General features: G+C 34.7%; 1 protein-coding gene across 1 annotated transcript in view; it reads left to right on the top strand.

Annotated features, from left to right (window-relative positions):
* Positions 1 to 9034, top strand: part of LOC111151473 (IKAROS family zinc finger 3) — a 92939-nt gene that overhangs the window by 10701 nt on the left and 73204 nt on the right. The window lies entirely within an intron of this gene.

Genomic DNA, 9034 nt, shown 5'->3' with positions numbered 1-9034 from the left:
GGGGGGGGATACTTGGCCTTGGTAAGGTTGAAAACCACTCTGAGTTTACTATACTACAAGAGAATAGCCACAGCCTAAATAAGATAATGCATATGAAAATCACCTTGCATAGTACTAGACACAAAGGTGAGGCCCAGCAAATGTTTATTTCAGTTCATAAATCATTTAAAAGATCCTTTAGACCCTTGCTAATAGAAATAGAGTCTGTGGACCAGCAGCATTAGCAACATCTGGCAGTTGTTACAAATGCAGAATTTTAGGCCAGACGTGATGAATTAGAATCTGCATTTTAACAAGTTTTTTGGGGAATTCTTGTGCATGTTGAAGTCTTATAAACATTGCCCAGTTTGAAAAGTATCAGTGCAGCCTATCATCAGTCTCATAGTACATGTTGGATTAGTAGTGGTAGATCATCTTTATATATGTATTTAGCATATATTTTTTATTTAAATGCTGATTTTAAAAGATAGTTGAGTAACAAAAAACTTTATAACATTTATTTTTTATTTGTTTTGTAATACAATATTTATGACACAACCTAACCCAAAAATCAGAAATCTTCATTCACTATTCATTTAAAAAATATTTATTGAATGCCTATTATATGCCGTGTATACAAAATATTGGCAATACAATGGTAAGCAAGATAGGCAGTGCTTTTGCTGCCGTTGAATTTATAGTTGGGTAAGAAAGACAGACACCTCCTCCCAATAAGTAAGTAACAAATGAAATAATTAAAATTATGTAAGTGCTATGAAGGAAATAGAGTGCTAACATGGAGATTAATGGTCAGGGACATGGTTGGTGAACCTCTCCTCTAAATAAGAGGTTTGGTTAGAGATAAAAATTTGGTCATCTGCAGCACATAGGTGATATTTAATGCCATGAGAGTAGATGGGATCACCTAAAGAGAGAATGTATCATAAGAAGGGGGCTCTGAGAAACATCTAATTTAGGTGGTCAGGTAGAAAAGGAAGAGCCAGCAAAAGAGAAAGAGAAGAAAGACAGGAGGAAAACCAGCAGAGTGTGGTGTAATGGAATCAAGAGATAGAAATGTTTCATGAAGGAGTAGGTGGTCAGCTATGTTGAATTTGCTGAAAAATCAAGTAATATAAGGAGGAAAAAGTACAAATTGGTTATAGCAACATAAAACTTGCTAGTGATCTTAACAAAAGTGGTTTCTATGGAGTGGTGGGGGTGGATACCAAATTTAAAGTGGTTAAAGGATGGGAATAGAGGAAGTAGAAATGTGGTACAGACCATTTCCCCCAAAAGTTAGCTAGGAAAGAAGCAGAGAAGTAAGTGGAGCTGTTGCTGGAGAGAAATGTGGATCAAGAGATTTTGTTTTTGTTTTCCAAAGATGAATGACAGTTAAACTATCTGTAGCCTAAGTTTATTAAACACACACACACACACACACACACACACACACACACACACACACCCCCCAGCACCACTACCACCACTACCACCACCAACAACAACAACAACTACTCCAGGAGCAAAATTGACACAAATCTTGAAATCTCAATTCTCAGGGAAGTTTGATTGCAAGTATTAGCTGTCACTGAATATATCTTCATATCTACTTGAACACATTCCATGTAAATACATTTCCTCACCGTGAGAATTTTTAAGATGTATGCTGTGCATTTAGTAAATGGTTGGTATAATCTGTACTCTTCTACAAAGAAGCATGAGAAAACCTTGAAATTAACTTTTTTCGAAAGTGGGAAGATAGTGCTATAATGGCAATTCTAAGGTCTGCAATTTTAGATATTTGAATATGTTTGAGTGTTCAACAGATTTTTTTTAAATTAAGGAATAATTTATGCAGTGAAGTGCACATCTTACGTTATATAGCTTGATTAAATTTTACCTATATACACACCTTTCTGATCAAGTTATGGAACATTTGCATCACCCCAGAAAGTTCCATTATGCTCATTTATAATTTGTATGCCCCCTTTGCCCTAAGTTAAATGTTATTCAGACTTCTACCATCATAGATCAGTTTTCCTGTTCTTGAGTTCCATATAAATGGAATCATACAGTATGTGTTTTTTTGGTGTCTGGCTTCTTCTGCTCAACATACTTTTGAGATCTACCCACATTGTTATATTTGTTGGTAGTTAATTTTCTCTTATTATTAAAAGGTATGAATATACCACAATTTGTATATTTATTCTACTCTTGATGGACATTTGATTGTTTCCAGTGTTTGTCTGTATTATGAACCTTCATATGCATGTCTTTTGATGGACATATACATTCATTTCTCTTGGATATAGATTTAGGGCTAGCATTTCTGGGTCATAGGTTAGGTATATATATAGCTTTGATACATACTGCCAGATAGTTTCTAAAGTGGTTGGACCAGTTTACCCTCCCGCTAGCAATATTGGAGAGTTCCAGTTGTTCCACATCTTGCCAACACTTGTTATTGTCAGTTGATCTTTTTAAATTTTAGCCATTCTGGTGTGTGTGTAGTGGTATTTCATTGTGGTTTTAATTCACATTTTCCTGATAAATAATGATATTTAATACCTCTTCATATGTTTATTGGCCATTTGGATATCCTCTTTCCTAAAGTTCTGTTAAGTCTTCTGTACAATTTTTTAATTGGGTTGTTTGTATTTTTTCTTACTGATTTTATAGACATTTAAAATATTTTAGAAATATGTACTTTGGGGGCACCTGGATGGCTCAGTGGGTTGGACCTTTGCCTTTGGCTTGGGTCATAATCTCAGGGCCCTGGGATCAAGCCCCACGTCGGGTTCTTTGCTCAGCGGGGAGCCTGCTTCTCCCTCTCTCTCTGCCTGCCTCTCTGCCTACTTGTGATCTCTCTCTCTGTGTCAAGTAAATAAATAAAATCTTTTAAAAAACAACCACAACAACAACAACAAAAAAAAACAAAAAGCAAAAAAAAAAAGAAAGAATAGAAATATGTACTTTGACAGATGTGTATTGCAGATTTTTTCTCCCGGCCTGTAACTTGCTTATTTTCTTAATCTATTTGATAAGTTGAATTCTTAACTGTAATTAAGACAAATATATCAAAATTTTTTTCTTTTGGAATAGAGTGCCTCTTACATCCTGTTTAAGAAATTTTTACCTACTCAAAGACATAAAAATATTCTCCTCTAGAAATTTTATTGTTTTAACTTTCACATTTAGCTTTATTACCCACATCAAAATAATGATTTTTTAAAAAAATATTTTATTTATTTACTTGTCAGAGAGAGAGAGAGAGAGACAGGCAGGCAAAGGGAGAAGCAGGCTCCTGCTGATCAAGGAGCCAATGCAGAACTCGATCCCAGGACCCTGGGATTGTGACTTGAGCCGTAGGCAGACGCTTAACTGATTGAACCACCCAGGCGTCCAAAAGAATGATTGTTTTTGACCCCAGTTATTTTATAACAGAAACTATATATTTTGTGGTTATAAGATAAAAATCTTAATTGGAATATGTTGGATTCAATCATTTTAGCACTTTTCTTTTTAAGAAGCAATGACATGAAATGCCCATTCTTCCTTTTCTCTCTACATGTTTGTTTGATGGCACATGATATCTATGGTAAAATAAAAGCATATTTATTTTTCTACAATTTTAGGGTAATTGACCTTTTAAAGAAAATAACACTAGGTGTTGCATTGCTTATTTTAGTCCTGTGCTCAACAGTCTTTAATTTCCTCATTAGACATTTAATCAGGGAGAAAATGGGATATTTTCTTTAAAAAGAATAAGGTAGGAAAAACTAGAATAGTGATGTGGGTTGTATTTGATCTGGTGTCCCTACAGAAGTAACCTTGCTATTTCTTAACTTTTACCTTAGCCCAAGGTAGAAAGGAAAGAAGTATTTTGGGGTTAGAGAAATTACTCTCATTTTATATCTTCCTTTCTCCTCGATCACAGTCAACTGAAGTGTTTGCAATGTCTGACCTACTTCTAAAATGTATAATTTATATAGAATACTTTAAAACATTGTTTAAATTACTTGAAACTAAGGTATAATTCAAGACATGAATCCTGCTTCTCTTCTTAATGTGTCTCTGACATCATACCTCTAGACAATTATGTGACTTTGTATTTTTTTGTCTTTCTTTGTGTCTTGAATTTGGTGTGTATAATTGGAGAATAATAAATGCCACTGCACCTGTTTATCTTGCAGAAATATTGTGAGATAATATTAAATCTCATTTGCACCACTGGACTATGTGCTGGATGTCCCATATTTGGAGAGCCAGAAGCAAACAAAATGTTCAGACAAAACAAAAAAGTTCAGAAGAAAGCTCTCACAACATTGTTAGGAACTGAGTGATAGCATCTGAATGATAATTTATCCTGTATGTTTCCAGAGAGCTGAACTAGGACCCGAAATGGACATTTCAGGAAATTCGAGTTCAGCTATATTTAAGGAGGAACTTTTTTTAACCATCTGAGTTTTTCTGAAATGGAAAAGAATAACATTCTGTATTATTGGAAGTGTCTAAGCGGAGACTGTGCAACCCAAATGGGACATTTGAGGAAATTCAGGGGAAGAAGAGGCCAGATAGCTAAGATAACCACTCTAATGCTGATATTCTAATTTCATTGTTTATAGAGGTCATTTTTCATTATACATTATAATATTTTATTATACATTATACATAATATTATTCTTGTGGTGTTAAGAATCCAGGAATGATTTTAAGTGGTAGTGTTAAGAGAACTGGTGAAAGACCTTTCAGAAATAGTAACTCATACTTCTGTTGCATTGCCACATTTACTGTACTGTTACTGTTGCGATTGAACACATTTTTGTAGTCAGTGATTCAATTTCCAGAGGTTTTCGTAAAAAAGTAAAAGTGAACATTTAATGTAAGAGAGAATATTTTTTTCAAAAGAGGCATGGGGAGAGGGCAGTCAGTTTACCATTATGAAGATTAAAAGGAGTGTCAACACTGAGAGACAGCTTTCTGGCAGCTGTCAGGCATCAGTGTCGCTGGCAGCTGGCAAACTCAGCAGAGCAGTTTCTCTAAGATTTAACATCTGGCTCTTCTTTTGCACCTACACTTTCTACCAGGAGAACAGACCAGTGAATAGAAATCTGATTTCTGAAACTAAGAACAGAATTTTGTTAGCTGGTATTCTTAATTGAATGGTAATTATAATAGTATTAAAATAAAGGCAAGTTTACAACCATTTGAGTTAAAAATATGATTACAAATTTTGTTGCCGATATAAATATTTGGTTTTGTTCATAGATAATTTATAATAGAGCTAAGAGGTAAAAACTTTCACCCAGGAACTTTGATGAATTCTCAGTTAACCGGACTGCTGTCATTTCCAAGTTTAAATTTTATTTGTAATCTACCTCCTTTCATTTAGCAGTACATAAAATGTTAGAATCTCTGAGAAAAATCTCAGTACCTTAACAAAAAATTCTAACGAGTGAAATTGTTTTCAAAGGCATCTTTGTCAATGAGAAGAGAGTCTGAAGGAATAAAAACAAATTTGAAATCGTCATCTCTCAGTAAACATGATGAAGGGTGGTTTTCAATACTGGTAGAAAACCGTTTGGGATTGCTAGTAAAGCTTTGAAATTCTGGAGTACTTGGAAAGCTTCAGAAGACAGTCCAATACGTTTGTCAGCTATCTCAGTAATAGAATGGTTATACCTTTTATAAGATTTGTTATTTAAGACATAAGGTGTCAATGGATAGCACTGATGATTTAATTAAACCATATCAGGAGATTAGATATTTAGTTGTGAGAAGGGCAAGAGGGCAAATGATTGGAAAAGAGTGTTTGCTAGGATTTTCTGCTAGATTATAATTCTGGCTTTTATTTTATTTTTTTATTTTTTATTTTTTTTTTAATTCTGGCTTTTAAATGAGATAAGAAGGGCGCCTGGGTGGCTCAGTTGGTTAAACGACTGCCTTCAGCTCAGATCATGATCCCAGAGTCCTGGGATCTAGTCCCATATCAGGCTCCCTGCTCAGCAGGGAGTCTACTTCTCCCTCTGACCCTCAACCCTCTCATGCTCGGTCTCTCTCATTCTCTCTCTTTCAGATAAATAAAATCCTAAAAACAAATAAGATAAGAAAAATAGTTTTATCTAATGATAGCAAAATAACCCTAATGGTAATATGATGCTAAATATTTATTTGTACACATACATATAAGTATATTTTTAAAATATTGTATCTGGGTGTTTGGCATCATGTAGTGTTTTGTTTTTGCTTCATTTTTGTTTTTTATCCTATAAAAAGTAACATTAATATTTCAAAGAGTATGAAAGGTGCTGTCTCAGTGCTTTATATCTTTGATTACTGCATTACTGGAAACCATAACTTTTTCCTGAAATTCCAATTGCAGGAATTTTGGAAATACTGGTAGGAGATGGTCATTGTTGTTTCCTGACATAGTATCTTTAAAATTTTGCTTTATATTTAATTTTTATATGCATTTTTAAAAGATTTTATTTATTTATTTGTCAGAGAGAGAGAGAGCACAAGCAGGAGGAGCAGCAGGCAGAGTGAGAGGCAAGCAGAGGGAGAAGCAGGAGCTCCTCTGAGCGGGGAGCCTGATGCGGGACTCGATTCCAGGACCCTGAGATCATGACCTGAGTCAAAGGCGGACTTAACCGACCGAGCCACCGGTCGTTACAGGCATCCGTAATTTTTATATGTAGTTTGATTTAATTTTTCCCGATCCAGAGATTTACTGTTTGTTTTAAAGAAATAGCTTTACAGTGGTATCCCAAGCAATGGCAGGGTATTCTAAAATCTAAAGCAGAATCATTCAGTAGAACTTTCTGTGATGATTGAAATGTTCCTTATCTGTGCTGTCCAATATAGTAACTACTAGCCACATGTTCTGTTAAGTACTTGAAATATGGCAGGTGTGACTGAGAAACTAAATTTATCTTAATTAATTTACATTTAAAGTTAAATCACCACACATGGCTACTGTATTGGATGATATAGTGTTAGAATTAATAACAGATCTAGAGCAGAGCTTCTGTAAAGGACCAGACAGTGATTGTTTTAGGCTTTTTTACTCATATAGTCTCTGTCATAACTGTTTGACTGCCATTGGAGTACAGAAGCAGCTATAGACAGCACATAAATGAAGGAATTTGGCTGTGTTCCAATAAAACTTTATTTTTGGATACTGAAATTTGAATTTCATAACTTTCAAGTGGCATAAAACAGTATCTTAATTTTCTTTATCCATTTAAAAATGTAAAAACCAAAATAAGATAAAATAGAATGAAATAAAAATGTAAAAACCAGCAGAGGAGAGGAGGAAAAAAAGGTAAAAATCCATTCTTATTTCACATGCCATGCAGAAATAGGTAGTAAGTTGTAGTTTGCAGAACCTTGATCTAGAGTGTCCATAAGGATAAATGACAGAGATGCAAAAATTCATGTGTTCATTCAATAAATATTTATGGAGTGTCGATCATGAGTAAACACTCTTCTGGGACCTGAAGATACAGCAAAATAGCAATAAAAAATATAGACAAGGAGTGTGTGGTGGCTCAGTTGGTTAAGTGTCCAACTCTTGGTTTCTGCTCAGGTAATTTTCTCAGGGTTGTGAGATCAAGCCCCACTTTGGGGTCTGTACTAGATGTGAAGCTGCTTGGGATTCTCTCTCTCCCTCTCCCTCTGCCCAGCCCCTCCCAGATATGTGTGTATATGTGCCAGGTGGTGACAATGAAGAGATTTTTATGAAGATAAATAAAGGAGGGTAAAAGAAAAGAACATAACAGTGGAGGATGACATTTTTGTTAAGTTTTTAATTTTAATTCCACTACAGTTAACATGCAGTGTTATAGTAGTTTCAGGTGTACAATATAGTGATTCAGCAATTCTCTACATTACTCAGTGCTTACCATGGTAAGAGTACTCTTTAATCTCCATCACCTGTTTCACCTACCCACCCTCCCCCAATCCCCCCCAATCCCCCCACCCATAGAGGATGATGTTTTATATAAGGTAGTTAGGTAAAGCTTGTTTGGTAAGGTGAATTTTGAGCACATACCTGAATGAAGAGAGGAAGTGGTCCCCATGGTGATCTCGGGAAAGAGCATTCCGGCCAGAAGGAAAGGTAAATATAAAGGTCTTGAGGCAGGAGTATGATTTACTTATCAAGTAAGAGAAGAGATGTAGAAAATAGAGGAGATTTTTTTTTTTTTTGAGGAGATTTATACTTAAAATTAACCCATTTTGGAATTCTTCCATCATTGGCACCATTTATGTGTAAACATCAGCAGAGGAAATTATATTTATTTCAAAAGAAATATAAGGACCCTCCGTTCTTAGCATTCTAGAGGATTCTTTTGGAAAATATTTTAAAGCTATGTTGATGGCCAACATATTAAAAAGACCCTAGCAGACCCCATCAAATAGAACATTTCTGAGAGTTTGGACTGAAGTTAAAGAAATTACAAAATGATCCATTAAAAACTGAAAAGTTTTTGCTGTGCTTAGAAATATTTAACAGGTTCTAGTCTTCAGTTGGAAATTCCTTCACTACCCACTACCACTCATGTTTGTATGAGGACCTTTAAGTTTAGGTGGAAAAAATGTACTTCAATCTCTTTTGTCTTTATGGGTTTTTTTGTTTTTTGTTTTTTTTTTTTTTAGTGCCTAAGGAGAAAATCCATGTAGCCTGATTATAAATGGTTTTAATGTTTCCTTTAACTTCTGAATACTAAGGTAGTCAGAATCTCCTTTTTCTCTTAGAAACTGTACTGAGTTGTTTCTGGTGTTATTTACAGCACACAAAGGCTGCTTGAAAAAAATATTGAGAGCTATTTAAATGCCATTGTCAGAGACTTTAAAAGGTTCAGGGGACTGGGACCTTTTTCTTTTAGGTCACCAAATCAAAAGACTCCTTGCTCTGTAGTAACTAAAAGATATTTTCACATGAAGGTTGTTTATGTGAAACCTTTGAGCTAGTTTTCTTTCTTTTTTTTTTCCTGTTACGAATCCCTTTCGTGTGCAGTTAAAAGTTTCACATTTAGGTTTTTTTTTTTTTTTT

Source organism: Enhydra lutris, unplaced genomic scaffold (assembly GCF_002288905.1).
Source record: "Enhydra lutris kenyoni isolate GAN:26980312 unplaced genomic scaffold, ASM228890v2 scaffoldscaffold26, whole genome shotgun sequence".
Taxonomy (NCBI): Eukaryota; Metazoa; Chordata; class Mammalia; order Carnivora; family Mustelidae; genus Enhydra; species Enhydra lutris.
The sequence above is the reverse complement of the archived record's forward strand: the minus strand, read 5'-3'. Positions and strand labels throughout refer to the sequence as shown.